This window comes from Aythya ferina, assembly GCF_964211825.1.
Source record: "Aythya ferina genome assembly, chromosome: 2".
NCBI classification, from domain to species: domain Eukaryota; kingdom Metazoa; phylum Chordata; class Aves; order Anseriformes; family Anatidae; genus Aythya; species Aythya ferina.
Genome location: NC_140297.1, coordinates 91,830,450 through 91,848,040, shown reverse-complemented (window position 1 = coordinate 91,848,040; position 17,591 = coordinate 91,830,450). Strand labels below are relative to the sequence as shown.

The following is a 17,591-nucleotide window of genomic DNA, read 5'->3' as shown; positions in this document are numbered from 1 at the left end:
TGGTGCAGTTAAGGGACTTCTTATTGTTAGTTTTGAGTTTTTACAAGGCACTCCTCACATTATTTTGCAGTCTATTTTGTTTTCTATTTTCATTTGACCTGTGATATCTCATGGGTTATTCTGTTCTTTTCTTTTGGACAAACATTTTTTGTATTGTACCTTAATTTGAAATTATGCCCTACAAAAACAATATTGTGTAGTGTGTGCAAAAGGTTTGCAGATGTCTTTGTCATAAACAGTTCCTGTGCATGTTGTGAGTAAAGACGTGCCTCTCATTTATTGTTACAGTCATGGACAGTAAGATTTGTTGCAATGGGCCACTCAGAATCATGTGAGACTCTTTTTTTGGCACCTCCCCAACACACAATTTGTCTTATTATTGCTTTTGATTTAGGTAGCTAAAGTGCCAGCGATCAGAGTGCCTCTTGGGCACAGCGTCTCTCTGCTGGCTCTGGAAAGAACAGTTGTTGCTGTTGTGGTTGGTTACAAAATGAGCTTGTTATAATGAAATGGCTCTGTGCAGTTATGTTCACAGCATACAATAAAAGAGGAATCCCTGGGAGCTGGGAAGCAGAGAGAATCTGAAAGCAAAGGATTGAAAAGTATTTCAGATAAATTCTGTGCAAGTCTTGGACATCAAGTTGTGATATATTACACCGGTCCTTCTTCAGTTTCAGGGGCCCACAACGGCTAAAAGCATAACTTGGTAAGAAATTGAAGGCTTCTGTACTTTAACATGTCAATAGTAGCGACTGAACAACAAAACTTGGGGTCAACATACATGAAGTCATCCTAAGTGTCCCAATCCCAACTTTTGGGGAACCTTCTGAATTTTATCTGCAGTGAGGAACCCTGAATTCCTATGTGTAGCAATGGAGAATGTAAGAAGTGAAGGTAAAACCTTTAGATTCCTTAATCCCATAAAATATCAAATGATTTGGGTTTGGATTTGTGAAAAATAAGAGCTGTGACAGATATCAAAGCTGTGTTTTAAGCAGAATAGCTGCTGATCAAACAGAGGCATTAAGTTAGTCATTAATTTTCTTCTTTTTGTCTCTAGTTGCACCTGTGCTACATTGCTTAAAAAATTATGTCTAGTGGTTAGCATTCTTTTATGTATATGCACTATTTTAAATATAAGTGCTCAGAGTAAAAAATACACATTGAATCCAGAGGCAGATTGTATCAACCCATCTGGGGGAAGTAATTCAGCTGGTGCAACTGCTGTAGGCTGATTCCTCTGTCACCTTACTTCTCTAGGAGGGTAGACGCTGCTGGTTGCATATCTTGACTGCTTAGCATCTCAAGGTGGTCCTCAGAAAACTGGGTATCAAGCTTAAAGAGTGGTTTTGGATCTGGTTCTAACTTTGTGTGATGACTAGTGAATCTTTGCCTCCCTTTTGTGGGTCACTGTTGCTATTTGCTGGCTTTGTTAGTACCAGCTTTTTTCAGTGAATACTTCTTACAGAAGACCTTGGCTGGGTGTATTGTAGCTCATGCAGATGTTCTTCAGTGTTTGAAGTGTAACTTGATTTTGGAGTAGTGCTCACTCCAGCAACTTTGGGTGCTAGTCAATTTTAAGCATTAGCCATCTGAATCTATCTTAGATAAATTCCTTCTCATGCTATCTTCTTGGGTAGCTGAGGAATAGATGGCTTTTTCTTGCATCTTTGCCAGAAACAAAACAAAACACAAAACAACCTGATGTTGAGGGCAAACTTCCTTGCAGCCACTCTTTCAGGCCTGTGAGAGACAGGAGGTGGGCTGGTGTAGCTTAAAAACCCTTTCAGACTCTGAATTCCAGACTGGGCAAGGGGCGCTGGGGGTAGGTTATTTGTGATCTCTTCTTAATCTACCATGTGTGCATGCAGAGCAGAAAAAAAGTCTGCATTTTTCTTGGACGTGAAATCAGGGAAACAGCTTTTATCAGACCTTACATCTGTTGATGCCCCAGGATATACAGACAGTAACTAATGCCAGGAAGCCTCGAATGTGACAAAATACTGGCAAACTGTGTTTTATCAGATTTGTTTGTTTGACGCACTGTTAGGAGTAACAATTAGCAGATTGACTGTATGCTAGCCAAATGAAGGAATTGTAACAGTAAGCCAATGTCTGCAACCCTCTTTGCTCCTTTGAAGGTCTTTGCCCTGCAGTGAGGTGGCATATCTGTTTAGCATGCAATGTTTTAGATTGTTATGGCTTGTTTTTACAGCATGAGAGGAATCCTTCTTCCAAAACAGTGAATGGAGAAAATATTCTGGGCTTTCAGCATATAGTAGTCATATTGTGTAGCTTCTGCTTGTTTCTGAAGTTGTTCTGTTTTCCATTTTTTTCTTCCGCTTCTTCAGTACCATGAATAGGTGGTGGTTGGAGCAGTTAGGAGGAGAAAGACCTGTGCTCTGTGCATCTGTCGTTAGTGTGCTTGTTTTCCCTGCAAGCAAATTTGAGGATGGCTTTTTGCTTGTGCTCCAGCAAGACAGTCAATGACTTCACAGAATGGCTGAGGTTGGCAGGGACCTCTGGAGATCATCTGGTCCAACCCCCCTGCTGAGCAGGATCACTTAGAGCACGTTGCACAGGATGGCATCCAGGTGGGTTTTGAATATCTCCAGAGAAGGAGACCCCACAGCCTCGCTGGGCAGCCTGTCCCAGTGCTCTGTCACCCTCACAGTAAAGAAGTGCCCCCTCGTATTGAGCCAGAACCTCCTGTGCTTCAGTTTGTGCCTGAACTTCAGGACCTAGAAGAGTCTAGAGAATGGGCATAGAGTTCTCTGGAACTCGTTCTCTAAGCATCATTATACTTGTATGAAAAAATACCAAGATTTTTATTATCTTTTTATCAGACCTCTGGAATTTGCTGTTTATAAATAAAGTGATGTTAAGAGTGTGGAAATACTACCAATGATTCAATTGAAACTGTACAGAGAAAATTAGGTTGAGATGTGCATTGGGGCAGATAAAGCAATGGGTACTGGACTTAAAACTTCTTATTCTGAAACAATGAAATAGAATTAACTCCCAAATCCCATTAGTTGTCTTGTATTTATGGCAGCTGGGGATTGTGTGGCATGAAAATTTAATCTTTATGTTTTTTTCATGATGTAATAAAATACCCCAGCCCATTACAGATTTGTTAGCTAAACAGCCAAACGCTATTTTCATACTTACCTTTTGCTTGACAGATGCATCCCCTAATCCTGTCCGTCCTCCTCCCCCTTCTTCCTCCCCCCCCCCCCCCCCCCACACACACACACACACTTTTGGCATAAAAATGAAAGGTAGTTATATCTTTCCTGAAGCGAGTTCAGATAAACCATTCTTTTTATTGTTTTAGAAGACAGAGACCTGACTGCCTCCCCCAGGAATGTAAAGGTTTGCCCTTTTTTCTATATAAATATTCCAGATCTGTGATACAATAATCATCTACTTTCTCTCCAATGTCCACCTAAACGCTGTTGGAATGAAAGCAAGCATATTATTTTCTCTACACTTTTGAGCTGTGTTTTTTCCACAACACTCCCCCTTCCTCCCCAGGGGAGAGCACAAATGTAATCTTTGCTACCACAAATCCTGCAGCCAGGTTTCTTGCATCTGGGGTTAGTAAGTACAAAGGAAATGGGTGGAGCACATTGGCTACGATGCATGTGCATCTGTTATCTGTGACAAGTCAAGGTTAGAAAAGTGATAATGGACAGCTGTCAGATTGTCTTTCTGCTTCTGTAGCACATAGCCTTTTCCTTCCAGCTAGGAAAGAGTCTATTAGCCTGTTAGCACTGCTAGCTTCTTTAGGTTTAAAATACAGGAGCATACATATATGTTGTTTTTAAATACTAGGAACAGTGAAGTGAGAGGAGAAAACACTAGCTAGTAATTACATGCCTGCAAAATAGTACAGGTGTCACTTGCCATCGTATTGCATTACAGTACATGTGATTTATTCCTGGCTACCATTTTTTTCAGAGGTATGTTATTCAAAAGTGTATCTTGAAGTTCATATGCTGCACTTTTTTTTCTTTTTTTTTTTTTTTTTTTTTTTAAAGTCTGACCTGCTGCACAGATGTAGACTAACTGTACGGGGCATGGACTGTGGCTTTTGGTTGTGTGATGGGAACAGAGGTATGTGATCTGCCAACCTGGAAAATAGCAACACTTACCCTTGGAGCAGTTCTCCATTCTCACAGTAGGAGAACTAATAAATTCTGGAACGTTTCCAGATCGAGATGGAAGTTTACAGTGTTTTTATTTAGGAGATGCAGGATGTCATGCTGAACTGCAGAGCAGTAGAGGGGCACTAGTGAATACCAAAGTCAGCAGTGCAAACATGAATGTTTAATATGTGTTGTCACTTTTTCTGTTAAGTGATAGCAAATGAGAAAATCACTAACTTGCTAACAGTTCATAAGTAGCATGTATAGCTAGTAATGTATACGTCTTTAAACATCGTGCCTGTGTTGCTTGTGAATTTGAATGGCTTGAGGAGGAAATGGGCATTCAGAAGTTTCACAGCATATTTTAGGATGTGGTAATTTAAAACCAGATAAAAATCATTGACATGTGTAGGGAGGCAAATCGAGCAAAGAAAGATGTTTAGACAAAGTAGAAAATAAAACTGTTAGCTATCTTTTAGTCATCTATTTTAATATGTCCATATAGCTGTATATTTTCTTCCTCATTTTTTGCAGGATCTTTGTATTGTAATACAACTTCTCCAATATGAACAGAAAAATCTGCAATTAATGACATTTAAACATAAAATTAAGTTTAGGTTCTTGTTCTCAGAGAAAAGAATAAATTGTCTGGCATCTGCCATTTGAGGAGGGAAAGCAAAATATTATATTAATGGAAGGGAGTAGATCTTGGGTACTTGGATTCTTTTACAAATCTTTTTTATTGATTTATCCTTTCTTGATAAAAATTTAATGGTTGTGCTCCTTCTACCATAACTGGTGGATATTTAATTGAATGAATTCTCTAGATAGTTTACAGGCATGGATGTACATTAATCATGCTCTTTAACTTAAAGGTATTTTAATTGTATGCTGTCAAAACATAACTTAGATCAAAGCTCATAGAAGGAGCGTGGTCAGATAGGAAGTTTGCTTACTGCCAAAGAAAGAGGATAGGAACTGATGGGAAAAGATTAAACTTGCTCAGAGCCAAAGCAATCATTCAGTTGTTTTTTTCCCTAGTGACTGGAATAATCTGCTTTGCTAAAATCATATTTTAACGTTTTATCTCAAAGAGACTAGTGAAACTAAAAGGCCATGAAAATGCAGTTTAGATACCTACTCAGTGTACGTTCCTCACTCTCTAGACTGATCTAGAGAGTGAGGAACTGCTGCTGACAGATTCAAGTATCTGATTTTCCTCAGGACTTGGAACTTCAAGAGAATAAATGACACAAACTTTTTACATCTGTTTTTTGAAAACTCCAAAATGTCTACAAAAGTAAAGAGATGTCCTCACCTTCTGAACAAAGGTGAATGAAGGTAGGTTATGAGATGTGGGGCCCTGGAGCTGTGGGCCTGACAGACCAAATTTCAGGTTCACAAACTGCTTTCTGGCTGCTAACAGTCCTGTTACCACTGAACATGGCACAATCCATAGTGCCAAATCTACTCAGTATCAGACCTTGTGTCAGCTTATTTTCTCAACTATCTGTGCTGTTAGTGAGCTATAACATCCAATCGTTCTTTGCTCAGACCAAATTTGTAGCACAACACCAAGGAGAATGATAAGTTATCAACTCTGCCTTTTTAACTGTTTTTGGGACTTGAGTTGATCTCTGGGTTGTTTTTATATACACTGTTAATGGTACTTAAAATTGCATTGATATGTCTGGAATGTTTTCACAGGATCACAGAAAAATTTAGGTTGCAAGGAGGTTCTCTGGAGGTTGTCCTGACCAGTTTCCTACTCCAAATTGGCCAGCTTCAAAGAAATTCTCTGAGGATGGTGGATTCCACAGCCAATCTATTTACATTAGTGTAGATCTACCCCCACTAAATTTGCTGTAGATGTTGAGGTGTTGGTAGCTGTGGTGGGGAGGCTGCAAGGGAGGTCTCTGTGAGAAGAGGTTGGGGCTGTGCTGTGACACAGGACTGGTTCCATTTTTCTGATGGCAGCCTATGGTTGTATTCAAGGGAACAATCCCAACCAGTGCTGGCCCACTGAAATTTACCTTTATATTCCTGTTGGCGATTCACTTGTTATTAGTAGTAACATTCTCCCACTAGTGGCCAGTATTTGATCCCTTACTGAATTTCTGGAAGCCAGTGGTGCAGTAGACAGCTGTAATATGCTCCATCTTTCCACTTTAATCAGGAATAGGAAATTCAGCCAGTGAGTACCTGGGTGATTTTTACATGTAATTGAAATTAATTTTGGCTCTCTAGCTCTTAGCTTTCTGCAGTTACAAGCATGCATGATTGTAGTGCTTTAATGAAAGGTGCAGTCAGATGTTTGGGCTTCGCCTCAATACTGAATGAGCAGGTCTATAATCAGAGATCTCTTCTGTTCAGTCCCACCTGTCTTTTTCAGTCTTCTCACTGGATGGTAAGGCCAAGGCTGTTGAGTGCTGGCTGGTGAGTTGCTTGCTCAAAGCTCCTTTCGCTTATGAAACACGGAGATTTGGGCTAGCCTGTGCTTGAGCTTTTCCAGCTTTTTTTTTCCTTTTGATTATCTTGCCAATCTGTTCTCTTCAGGCAGATTTTGTGGCCTGTAGTTATTTTTCTGACACAGAGGAAGCCTGTTCCAAGCTCCTGCATGTTTTCATGGTATTGTCATAGGCCTGCCTTCTTTTGCTCTGTTGCAAAAGTAAGTAGATTGCTGTCCAGGAAATTTGAAGATATCCCAGTCTAAAGATAGTCTAGTGCTTTATCTTTGATCATTCAAGGCTTTTTGTTGTCAAATTTGAATTTGAAATTTAATCCAATTTATGCAATGGAAATAACAATTTGTGTGGAGAACAGAAGACTCCTTTGCTCTTTGAAGCGACTATTAATGAACTTGAAAAGTATTACTAATTCTTCCAGAAGTCATCTTTATTTATTTCTTTAAAAAAAGCAAAACAAGACAAAACAACAACAAAAAAACCAGTTGGTTCAGTTTTTCCATCATGGTTGGGTTTTCTAGACCTCTAACTTTTGTTATCCTCTGGACTTCCTATAATTTATTCATGACCTTTTCAAAGTGTAGCGTTGAAAATGTGATGCTGTTTTGTAGCTAGGGTCTCAAAGGGCTCAGCTATGGAAGAATACATTGTGTGTGTGCTTTTATTTAAAAACCCAGCACCAGACTTGCCTTTTCCATGAGAACGAATTCAGCTTGCTGTCTGATGCCACTGCCAGTTTCCCACAGAACTGTTCCCTAGCCTAAAGTGTAGCACTTGCACTTGTCTTTGTTCAGTGAAGTCATGCTATATTTTTTTTCCCCTTAGGCAATTTCTCCTATTTCTTGCAAGTATTTTTGAAGTATATAGCAATTTTACCAGTGATTCCACAGGTACAGGAGTCCAAGTGACTTTTCTTTGCGCTAGTATGCATTCATCACCAGTCTTTTTCTGGTGATAGTTTTCCTTTAGGTGGGAAGATGGCAGATTTCACTTGCCCCTTAAAAAGATGTCATCTTTTCCTGAGTAGTAAGAGATTGTCTTTAAATCCATCTTCACATCCATGCTTTTCTTTCTAATGCATTTAAGAAATAAGTAACTTATTTGTTTTGTAAGTGGGAAACTAAAATAAAAATACTCGAGAAAGATTGACAAAATAGGATCTATTGTAATAATTACATGACACCTCTTTAAGATGAGTATCCTGAAGTTCTCCTTGATGAACACCTCTGTATTTTATATCAGCTTAGGGGAGACAAGTGTTATGCCAAACCTGGTTATAGGCATGTCCTGGTTGTCTGTCTAAACAGGTCTGTGAATGCTGCAACATTGTCCATGCCCACAGGCAAGTGGCCTGGTGGCCATGTGTATGCCTCAAAATAGTAGGAAGCTAATTGCCCTTCTAAATCTAGTGCTGGCTCCCCATAATGAAGAGCTATTGGAAAGTGCTCTGTGTTCTTGTGCAAGATGCAATTGATAAAGACTTTATTGCAGGTTTTATGTGTTTCCTGTGTTAAAGCTTTACAAGGTAAAACACAGAAAAATAAAACCAAGCATAATGAAAAGATGAAACAAGCAAAATAAATGACTCCCTTTCCTATACCTTAAGAGGTGTGTTTTTCTTTTTGTTTGTTTTTAATATACTAGTATTACTGGTCAGTTTTCTATCACAGATATTACAGAAGCAGCCCAAGGATGTATTTTCTTTTGTGTTCTGCGACCTCACTGGCATTAGCGAAAGTGCGTATATATTTGTCTGAGAATGAATCAGACACAGATAAGAAGTGAAATTCTTCTAATACACATTTATTCAGATAATGCACTCTGTGTAGAAGAACCACGTATTCAATTTCTTTGACAGCCCTGAAAGGCCTGCTGAATATCTCTGTATAAATCCCAGCAATCTAATGTATTTTCATGATATTTATTGAAAAAATGAGAGAAGGTGTTTCATCTTATAAATAGAGTATATGGATTAACTCCCAGGAGCAATGAATATTCCAGAGGAAAAGATGTGACAAATGGTTTTCATCTATTTTCACACAGACATTATCATCTTAATTGTATAGAGTGCTTTTTTTTTTTTTTTGACAAGGATAGAGACAGTGTTGAGAGGCACAATAATTTCCAGAACAAATCATGGAAATCCCATTGCAGGTCATGGCTGGGTCAATTGATTGAAAGTATTCAGCAGCAGATGAGGTCAGAAATGTGGCTCCCTAAGAATGGTACTTGGGCAAGGAAACAGAATATTAAATGACTAGTCCTGTAAAATACCTATGGACTTTCTAAGCTCAGGTGAGCCCAATCTAATTTGTACCTTATGGTCAGAAATGTCTTCCTCAGCATCCAAGAACGTGAAGGAAGATCAGGAGTAACTCCAAAGACAGCATCCACCTCCATGCAATCACCAGCTCACCAGCTGGGTCACCTAGATCTCTGTGAGGCCTCTGAGCCAGGCCCTGCCTAGCTTGTAACATTTGGCAAAATTTTGAAACCTGGCTGTGTTTTGAAAGGTGCAGGTGTTCGTGTTGTTTGTGACCCCCTTGCTCTTTTGTCCCAAAGGGATGCTATCTTTATTTTTGGATCAAGGGGTTTGCAGAATACAATGGGATCTTGCCCCATTGTATTACCTTCTGTTCAACACACTCTTCTAGCACTCATTTTCTTAACCTCTGCATTTGATTCTTCCTTATATTTTATTTCTTTCCATTCTTTCTCCTTGAAAATTTGCTCTCTCTTTTATTTATTGCTTGTTCCTCATGCTTCTGTGCTTCTGCATCTCACCAGTGCTTTGGCACTGTAGGTATATTTCCAGCATCTGTCCCACATTTCTAGATTTTATTATTATTATTTTTTTAATCTGTATGGGGGCTTTTTGCTCCCTTTAAGTTGCTTCTCTAGCCATTCCTGCCTGAACCAAAAAATCATATCAAGAAATGAAAAGGCCACAAAGATGATCAAGGAACTGGAGCACCTTTCCTGCGAGAGGCTGAGGGAGTTGGGACTGTTCAGCCCAGAGAAGAGGAGGCTCAGGGGGATTTTACCAACGTCTATAAGCTCCTGAAGGGAGGCTGTAAAGATGATGGATCTATGCTGGTTTTGGTGGTGCCCAGTGCTAGGGCAAGAGACAGTGGGCACAAACTGGAACACAGAAGCTTCCCTCTGAACATCATGAAGTGCTTCTCTACAGGGCAGGTGACTGTGCGCTGACACATGTTGCCCAGACAGGCTGTGGAGTCTCCCTCCTTGGAGGTGTTCACAAACCAGCTGCCTGGATGTGGTCCTGGGCATCTTGCTCTAGGTGGTCCTGCTTGAGCATGGTGCATTGGACCAGATCACCTCCAGGGGTTCCTTCCAACCTAAACCATTCTGTAATTCTGTGAAAGAGTTTATGTGCCTGCTTTGTGCATTAAATCATTGTCCATTGTTAACTTTCTACTAGGGGCAGAAGACTGAGTTTTATATCTATTTTTATTTACCTTGTTTTTAATGAGGAGGGGAAATAGGCCTTTTCAGAGGAAATATAAGGTGATGAATAAAATGCATTAGCTATTGCTCAACTTGATAGAGAAAGTCTTGTGGCCAAATATCATATGCCTAACTCCCCCCCCCCCTTTTTTTTTTCTTTTTAATGTATTGAATGCAGCAGTGAATTCAAATCTACAGCACACGTAGTTAAAATAATATTGGGGACCTCCCCTTTCCTCCTGATTTCACTTCAGTCTACCTCCAGATTGCGCTTGTCAACTGAACCAAGAAGTCAGTTTGTCTTGTAGCTCTAGTTCTGAGTATCCTAAAATGTTACAGACTCGGTGATATGTCTGAACATAGGTTCCACAAATAAAGTAAAATTACTGACTAACATTTGGGAGTCAGCAGCACTGAATGTTGTTTCTGACAGTGATCAGATACAAGCAGTTACAGAAACATCTTCATGGACAGGAAATAAATTAATGCAGTTTTAAAGCTCTAAGCACATGTGTTTGTGAAACAAAGCACCTTGTCTTATTTCTGCTGTTGTAATTGATTCTGAAGAGATCGTGACTCCTAAGAAGATAGATAAATAAATAAATAAATAATCCCTAGTAGTAGTCTGTTAGGCTTTCATTAATAATATGTATACAGAGAGAGAGAGAATTATTTTTTTTTTTTAATTATTATTATTTTTTACTTTCTCAAACCACTTGCTTTTTTTGTGTGTGTCAAAAATCAAGATGACAACTCCGTGCACACCAACAAAATCTAGAGTGACAGAATGGGAGCATGGGGATATTGCTTGCTTAGGACTATGAGTCTGAAGTCATAGGAGCTGGCAAATGAAGAAGTGGTTTGTGGAGACTTGATCTGAATCTTGCTGATTTGGTACCTTGTTGTTACAGACCTGAGAGCTAGCATGCTTTAAATTCTCACCCCAGCTTCATCACTCAGGTGCTTTAGGTTGTAGTGGCTGTGCGCTTCGCTAAATATAGACAGTAAATAAAGAAGTAAATAAATAAGGTAAAAGAAGGGGCTCTGAAAGCTCTACTAAGCAAACAAATACACAGTCCTCAAATCCTACAGCTTTGAGCCCCGGTAAGAATTTTTGCTTCCAAGGATTTGCTTTGCTAGGGTGGGAATTGAATTTGGGACTTACTGAATCCTAAAAACTCTTAAGGAAGTTGAGAAGAAAAGTGATGAAACATGTAATGTCTGCCACATCTGACACTTCTACTGACATGGTGCTTCCACCAGGCCCTGATAGCTTGCTGTGAAATGCAGGCACCTCCGTGACCTTGTTTGGGCCTATTTTGCCAATGACTAGGTGCATGCATTTTTGTATCTCCTTGGAGTCCCCTTGATCCTGTAATTTTTACACGGTGTTGGGTTAGAACAGAGTGAAAACCCCAGTGTATAGACTTTTCCAGGAGAAGCAATTTCATGGGATTGGTTTATTTTTCTCATTTTTCATGGCAAAGGTCACAGCACAAAACAAAAACTGTCTTCTGCAAAATCACAAACTCCATATCACCACTTGTTAACAGAGATATGTGTACTACTTTCTTATGCTGGATAGCATTAATATTGATTGTAAGAATTCAATATTAATAATTTAAAGTTAAACTTAAAGCTAATAACAAAGCCATGAAATCATAACTTTGCATCTAGTGAAGGGAAGGTAAGAAGGAGAGCAGTGTAAACAAGAAGGAAGACTGGGAAGAGGAAAGGGCAAAAAGCAGGCCTAGGTAACAAACTGCTGCTTCTTCAGCTGTTCCTGGACACGGTCCCACACTTCTTCATGCTCACGTTTTCAAGTTTGTTGCTGAACATGAGCCTTTTCCTAGGGGCATCAGAGAGGCTTTGTGACTGTGGAAGCTTTTGTGCATATTATGCTGATAAAAGGCCCTGGTTCACAGGTAGGTGAAGATTGCTTGTTTCTTTATGGACAAATGGTTACAGAAGGCCCAGCCAGCCTTATTCTAGTGCCAGCTGCTTTCCCCAGGTGTCAGCCTGAGGCTATTCCTTCCCACATGTTCAGAAATTTCTTTTATCTTGATTGTGGTACCAGCATGCCTTATGGAGGCGTTGCCATGTATAATACACTCATGCTAGGAATAGTTCTTTAGTTCAGCCTAGCTATTTGATAGAAGTGTCTTGGGTGGTACGTTGCATGAGTTGGCTGTTGTAAAGCCTGCAGAGCACTCTCTGATACTCTATCCTCTGTCTTAGTAATACTTTCAAGATGCGGAGAATCCTTTTTTGATTTACAAGGAATGTGTGGTTGATATTGGTGAAAAGAGCTGGTGGAACATTTCTGTTATATCCTGTGGTTCAATGCATAAAATATTGACGTTGGCACATTCTGCTGGATTATTTTTTCCCCTTCTGCAATTCAGGTTCTTACTTCTGTCACCAATGGCTTTTATGTTTGTGTATGCTTGGCATTTGGACACTGATGGTGGACCACATGTCTAGACTCTTTCCAACTAGTCTATATGTTCTTCTAAGTTCTAGTGATTATTTAGTTAGGAGAGGAAAGTTTACGTAAAACTTTAAAGATGAAGTGAATTTACTCTTCCATGCTGAATGTTGTACAGTTTTCTGTTCTTAACTTTCATGCTCTGGAGTGGTTCCAATGTGAAGAGTGAGAAGGATAAAGTTAATGCTAAGTGAGCTCTGGAGGCTCCATTATGTCTTTAAGATCTCAAATCTGATGCATGGCACGCTGATCTTTCTTCTTTTAGTACAGAACAATGCAGTCGTATGGAGAGAGCAAAAACGTTTCCCATGTGCATGATTATGGAGTTCAGTGGAGGAAGTTGGTGTAAATACGGGAGAAAGATGTAGAAAAATCTATATAAAGTGCCTTTATGAACCTGTGTCTGTCACATTACAAGGCTGCCTGCACGCCTGTGTGAGGGGGAGGACAGCCTGGCCCATTTTAGTGCTCTGCGGTAATTATGGAAATGGATGTGCCTGTTACATGCTGTCCCCTGAAGTGAGAAAATCCTGCTTGGACCAATTACAGTAGCTTCAGGGTACTTTTGCACTAAGAACTCTTCTTCTGCACTCACCGTGCTTTATTGTCTCAATGTATAAAGTCCAACTGGGAAAGAACTTCCAAGTACCAGGAGCAGTGACTATCCATCCAGAGTCTCGAGTATTCAGCAGCTCTGATCTTCTTCTAGGTAATGACAAGGGGGTTGGGGTCTGGAAATAACTGCTGCTGCTGGATGAAACCCCAGTCCAAATAAATGTGGGAACTGTTGATCTAGAAGCATCTGCTGGATTTACGTGTAAAGTGTTTGTTTATTTTTTAAAGTGTTATATCAAGTTTGGTTACTCAGTAGCTTCCTTCCTCAAGTTCAGTTTTCCAACTAGAAGTACAGAAACTTTTTTTTCCCCTGATGTCTGCAGTAATATTTTTTTTCCACTTTCCTGGTTTTAGGCTATCTCTCCTTGTTGTTCCTTTTTACTGCATTTATACATTATCTCCTTCAATTTTCTTCTATCTCTTTGAAGCATACTGAATTTTAATGACTATGCAAATTAACATTAGCCTTCCCCATCTACTTGCTGGCCTGCTGTAGTTCTCCTTATGCCCTCTCGACATTTTAAGCTTTACATCCAGATGGTGCTGGCTAGGAAAGAGAATTTCTCTCCCATGCAATTTTCATAGGGAGGAAAATGTTCTCCCTAGCTGGTGTGTGTGTTGGGGGAAGGGATTAGAAGGAGGAATTATTTTGGTACTAAGGTTGATCAAATGTTAATAAAAATAGAATTTTAATGTAGTTTAAATACCTGTGAGGAGAAACACAGTGAATAGTACCACTGAAAGAAAAACAGGTTTTTGTTTTAAGCTGTTCCCTACGCAGCAGGCTTCCTGGGCCATCAGGGTGTTCAAGGTTATCAGCACAGCAGGAACCTGTTTTCCAGCTTTGTAGGCAGCTGGCAGGATGCAGGTTTTCCCAAAATTTTAAATCAGCTTTATTAACAGTAGATACATAGCAACGTTTTTTTCTTTTCTGTTTAAAACAGTGGTGTTGTTCGGGCTGAATACTCCAAATTGCCCATAGATCAGGATAAGAAATACTGATGCAGAAAGAGTTCTGTCTGAAGACCTGTACCATTTTTCTGGTAAATTGATGGCCTTCCTTAAATCTTCTACTTCACTTTTTTTTTTTTTTTTTTTTTTTTTTTTTTTTTTTTTTCTACACTAAACGTTCCTGGAGCATGGCTTAACTTTGTCTTACAACAGAAAGCTTTGTCTGGCAACAGTGAGACTAACATGAAGATTATGAAGCATTAGTATGCATTTCTTGTAAACAAACTTGCCAAAAAGTTATTCTGTCATAGTGATTAATATTACATATAAAAGAAGATGTAGCAGGCCAATGAAGTCTTAAATCAAGCATATGTTTTGTTGGGAGGTTGAAGGTTCTGCAAACTTCCTGAGGGATACTGAACATCCCTGTGTGCAGCCAAAGATCCCACTCTTCTCATTGGTGTTTAGCAAGCATCAGTGCTTTCAAAACTACTTCATGCCCAAACTCCTTCATGCCCAGCAAAACAGAAGGCTGACTTTGATGTGGCTACTACCAGCGCTTCTAGCCACATAGCTACAGCAGAACAGTGCTCGACTTGCAGAATACCTTGAGTGTCTTGCAAATACATGGCAAACACAATTGAAGATAACCAAGGGTTGTACACCACAATCTGTGAATATACTCATCTTCCAAGGAGTGCATCCCGTGTATCTAAAAGTTGCAAGAGGTTGCAGTTGTCATGAATTCCCCTTACAGACTGGAAGTAGTTCACAATTGCCCGTTTGGTTTATAGCAGTTCAATGAATTTATTAAACAAACTAAATATCTAATGGAAATCCTACCACTCAACTGTTTCTCTTGTTTCTTTTGTTTACATTTGCAGCTATGCATTTTCATCCCTTTCTTTTTCCTTGACTTCCTTCTGTGTTTGCAGTCCTTTCCTCAGTTTTTTCCAGCATCAGTTGAGAATTGGGAACTGAGGGATATAGCTTAAGCCAAGCATCAAATCGTGTGCTTCGGACAGTTGCCAGGTTTGGGCACACGTGACTAAGATCATTACAAATTTGGCAAGTGCTAGCTTAATTGCCAGTATAAGTGCCTTGACCCTCTGTTGCAAGAATTGTACTGTACTTTTATTACAAGCATTAAATAAAATTATGAGACCACTGTACTAGACCATTAGATTATGGCCATTTTCTGATAATTATATACGCATAAGGACAAATAGTTTTTTAGCTTAACTTATATGGTTAAATAACTAAGTATTTTAATAAGATTTTTGTACTTTTAAAGAGGACCTTCTTTTCTTTCTCCAAGGTATTTTTAAAAGCTTGTAGAAAATACTGACTTCTGTTGTCAGAGTTGAAAAAAGAAACGTGTGTAGCTACGAATTAAGACCACAAGTCCAAAGACACATTTGATGTCATTCACTTCAACTAAATGCCTAGATAACTTGGCCATTTCAAAATGTTATTCCCATGCTGCGAATGGAAGTGTTTTGCTTGCCTTGTTTCAAATGCCAAAGACTTGACTTTACTGACATCATTTAGTAATGCTTTTGCAGGCTAACATAAAACCTTAAAGTAAAATCGAAATACAGGTGGAAGTGTATTTTATATCTAAATGCTATTTCCATTTAGGAAATATTGAACCAGAAAGGGTTTTTTAAAATAAAATAATTTTAATTAGTAATAATTAACTGACAAAGCTCTTGCTTTTTTTTTTTTTTTTTTTTTTTTTTCGACAAACCTACTGGAAATCTGAAGCAACCAAAAGTCTGCTTGCCAGATATAAATTCCACATCTTAAGAGAACGAGAAAGTCTCCCTTTCCTGCAGTGATGATGTGTAAGGCAAACTCTGAGATTAGTTTGCAAGGATTTTGGTGAGCACAAACCAACTGGTGCATCACTAAAAGCACAATCTGAAGATTTTGAGAGTACAAAGCGCTCACAACTTCAGGTGAAATCACAGGTGGAGATGTATGGTAGTACTGCCCTCGGTATTCAGCAGGGCAATTGGAGGGCACAGCATTGTTGGCAAGCAGGTTTCTGCCAAATCCCAGCACGATGGGGAGGGGTGACAGGGCTGCAGAGGGATGCGGATCTAGTAGATCTGTAGATAGGTAAGTGCATTTCCGCAGTTTAAGTGTCAATTTCTGTCTTATGGGAAACGAGACTGCCTGCTAGTGATGGGCATATCTGCAACGTGCAGGACCAAACACCTGCCTTGAAGCCCACTGAAGATGAGTGTCTTCCACACATAGACCAGTACTTTGCTGTAAGAGAATTACCCTCCCAAATCACTGTGGTCCTGGGGCATTGTATTTAAGTGGGAATAGGTGTACCTTAAACACAGATTGTCCTTGTTTATTGCAGCACTTGGTGGAAGACGAGAAAGCATGCTATGTTAGGTTCTCTTTTCTCCCTGTGGAGCTTTCTGTCCTATAGTTTTCCTTCAGTATCACTGGCGTAGCTCCAACTAGCTTCCTTGATATTACTGTTCATTTTCTTGCCTTCTCTAAAGCAAAGTCTGCCTTCAAAGCAGTCACCTGAAAAGTGTGGCCAGCCCCTCCCCACTGGCTGAACATAGATGTTATTCTCCAAATAACATCTCACTGCATCTTCAAGTTTTGTCAGTTTATTGCAAATATACAGATATCTTCAAGAACAGTGCACTCTCTGTAATTCTTACATTTTTCCTTAAGAGTTCATATCATTCCCTTTCATATTTGTAAATGATTATTTTGTATTTATTCTCTACTTCTGAGTATCTTCTTGTCCTGTTCAAGAGGTCAGTGAACTGTAACACATTTTTGTTGTGCTGCACCTCACTTCAACTGTGTTTACAGAAACAAGATGAGGCTGACAGTGTTTTAGTGGGAAGCTTTCACACATTAAAGGTGCAGGCTTAACGATGAGGATGAATTCATGCAAAAGTGAAGTTTCTAGAGCAATCTTTTATCTGCCTGTTTGCATTTCTCCACCAGAAGTGTTCTTCATTTTGACACTGATGCACCTGGGTGAGTGGGAGGGAATATAGTCCATGTTGTAATACAGCATAATGTACAAAGGAGAGTTGCTGTGTTTGGCAAGCAGAGGTGTTTGCTACATCTAGTGATCTTTTCAGCATTGCAAAGAATACGACCATGTGAAAAAAGATCACTGCTTTGTAATGCTTGCCCTTAATAGCAGAGCCATATTGTAGAGGCTTTTCAAAGACAGTTCCAAAGGTCCATTTGCAGACTGTGTGCATGTGGCTGGCTGTGTGCAGATGGCTAGTTCCACAAGGAAGATCCATAGCTCTCCACGCAGAACAAGAGTTTACCCTGTGCTTGCCAGCATCTCACCAAAGGTATTGAAATTACTGTAAAACCTGCCTGTGATCATCAGCTTCCCTCTGGCAGGTAATCACGCTGGAAAGCTAATCCCATCAATTGGGTTGTGTTCTCCTA

General features: G+C 39.6%; 1 protein-coding gene across 3 annotated transcripts in view; it reads left to right on the top strand.

The window, feature by feature from the left end:
- The window catches only part of LOC311432288 (uncharacterized protein), a 235,122-nt gene that overhangs the window by 35,793 nt on the left and 181,738 nt on the right, over positions 1-17,591 (top strand). The gene's annotated exons all lie outside the window — the stretch shown is intronic.